Genomic DNA, 3,065 nt, shown 5'->3' on the forward strand with positions numbered 1-3,065 from the left:
TTCAGACAACAGCACTCAATGAAGAGGTTAGTGATCGTCCAGGAACACAATGTTATGAGGAACACTGGTGATCTCAGAGGCAAGGGTAAAGGAGTCATGAGACTAAGAAGAGAGGGCTTTGCATGTTATCTTGAGGTGAACTAGATGAGGGAAAATGTATTTTCAAAATATTCCTTTGTGGCCATTGTTTTGTTTGGCAAGCATATGTAAAGCACTACAGCATAGACCAGTCAGTTGTTCTTGTTTGACCAACAGTCACTTTATCACCAATTTTTATATTATCCACCTGGTATACTCTTGCTGCTAACATATTTTCCAGCCTGGAATTATGTTGAGACTAAGATATAAAGAAATATGTTACCCTACTCTCACCTTCATTCACTAATTCATGACTCGGTAATACATGAGGATGCAGGGCATCTCATCTGATTGGCTGAGGAACAGGTCTGCAACTCAAGGTAGAAAACCTGAGATACCCAAGATATAAGATACAATTTGCTAAACACATGAAACTCAAGAAGAACGAAGACCAAAGTGCAGACGCTTTGCCCCTTCTTAGAATTGGGAAAAAAAAAACACCCATGGAAGGAGTTACAGAGACAAAGTTTGGAGCTGTGACAAAAGCATGGACCATCTAGTGACTGCCATATCTGGGGATCCATTCCATAATGAGCTTCCAAACGCTGACACCATTGCATACACTAGCAAGATTTTGCTGAAAGGACCCTGATATAGCTGTCTCTTTTGAGACTATGCTGGGGCCTAGCAAACACAGAAGTGGATGCTCACAGTCAGCTACTGGATGGATAGCTGGGCCCCCAATGGAGCAGCTAGAGAAAGTTTCCAAGGAGCTAAAGGGATCTGCAACCCTATAGGTGAAACAACAATATGAGCTAACCAGTACCCCCTGAAGTCTCTAGCTGCATATGTATCAAAAGATGGACTAGTCGGCCATCACTGGAAAGAGAGGCCCATTGGACTTGCAAACTTTATATGCCCCAGTACAGGGGAACGCCAGGGCCAAGAAGTGGGAGTGGGTGGGTAGGGGAGTGGGTGGGGGGTATGGGGGACTTTTGGGATAGCATTGGAAATGTAAATGAGGAAAATACCTAATAAAAATATTAATAAAAATAATTAAAGATATAATAATTACTGAACTTGTAAAAAAAAAAAGAAAGAAAGAAAGAAAAGAAAACCTGAGTCCTTGAGATTTGTTTTTCATGGAGTATTATTTGACCCACTTTGAAAGGAACATTTCTTTTGCTGACTTACAACTAATGTGATCTAAATCTTGATCTGATATAGCCATCGTTTGGTAGAGACCACCCTTGTAATGAAGCCAGAGTAGTTTATAGAATAAAAACATCAATAGATGTTTTCTAAACTTCATTTCAATTCCACCTTTGTCAACTGAATGGCTTTGAAGTAGAGCCTTAAGCCAGATGACCCATACCTCTAGTAAAAGTTCATGAATTTCTTCCTACAATGTCTGAAGCCTAGAGATATGGATGCTACCTTGATGTTCTTGTTGAGTATTCAATATCTCTTTTAAAAATATGCAATCCAATGTTTAGCAAAAGTTTGGGAGACACTCTCTCTTTTCTCAGCTGGCTGAAATCATTTATTCCATTTGTCAGGATATCAACAATGTATATCCTTATCTCTCTCCTCCAGAATCTTGAAGTGTTGCTGACCTCCTGCAGCATCCTCTTAGGATTAAGTTTCCTGTTCCCACATTCTAATGCCTCAAGTTAATGAACTGAATATTTGATCTCCTTCTTCTCAAAAACTCAGATATTTCTTTTCATAGGAAACAAACCTGATAACCTGCAACCTGGAACCTGAACTCTGTTAAATTAAAGTTTGGTAATCTCAAACGTTTTTTACTCATGGCACATACTACTGCCTTCCATATCACAGATTGAAAAGAAAAAGTTTCCTGGTGGAAGAAACAACTTATAGTTCATGACAGGCAAAGTCTGCTGAGATCTTCCTGCAAGAACAATGGACAGTGAAAAGACACTTGATTGAACTTTTATGCAAATTATAGGCATTTTCCTCATTTTCATGTTCTGTTTCTATTGCAGAAAAATAAAATTTCAAACCGAAATTATTGAAAAGGGTTTTTAAATAGCATACTGCCTACAATAAAACAAACCTTGAACTCTGTAACTGAAACCTATTTTATCCTTGTTTTATGTACAGACACTCCAGCACTGTAGAGCTTGACAGATTCTGGTGACACATTTTTCAGACTATCTCTTGAACCCAAGGAGACTCAAATTTTGTGGTCCTTGCAGTCAAGTTAATAATATGTCTTTTGATAATTTAACATTATGTACTTAACATAATATTCTTATGTATATTCAATTGGTTTAAGTATAACCACCTGTAAAAGAATAATGACACCATAAATATGTTTTGGGGTTGCTCATATAATCAATATTTACAACCTAAGATAAATGCATACTTGACTATTATAAATGCACACACACATATATATATACATATATATGTGTGTGTTTGTGTGTGTTAGTTATTTGCTAGAAGCAGTCAACAGGTTGAATGCAAACTTAGACAACAAATATCACATAAATGTTGAAAGCAAGATGGGTTTACAGGTTAACAGCATCTTTTATTCCCACATTTTTTATTAGATATTTTCTTCACTTACATTTCAAATGCTATCCCAAAAGTCCCCTGTACCCTCCCGCTGTCCTGCTCCCTTACCCACTCACTCCCACTTCTTGGCCCTGTACTGAGGAATATAAAGTTTGCTAGACCAAGGGGCCTCTCTTCCCAATGATGGCCGACTGGGCCATCTTCTGCTACATATGCAGCTAGAGACATGAGCTCTGGGAGTACTGATTAGTTCATATTGTTGTTCTACCTATAGGGTTGCAGGCCCCTTCAGCTTCTTGGGTACTTTCTCTAGCTCCTCCATTGGGGGCCCTGTGTTCCATCCTATAGATAACTATGAGCATCCACTTCTGTATTTGCCAGGCACTGACAAAGCCTCACAGGAGACAGCTATATCAGGGTCCCTTCAGCAAAATCTTGTTGGT

This window comes from Mus caroli, chromosome 19 (genome assembly GCF_900094665.2).
Source record: "Mus caroli chromosome 19, CAROLI_EIJ_v1.1, whole genome shotgun sequence".
Lineage (NCBI taxonomy): Eukaryota > Metazoa > Chordata > Mammalia > Rodentia > Muridae > Mus > Mus caroli.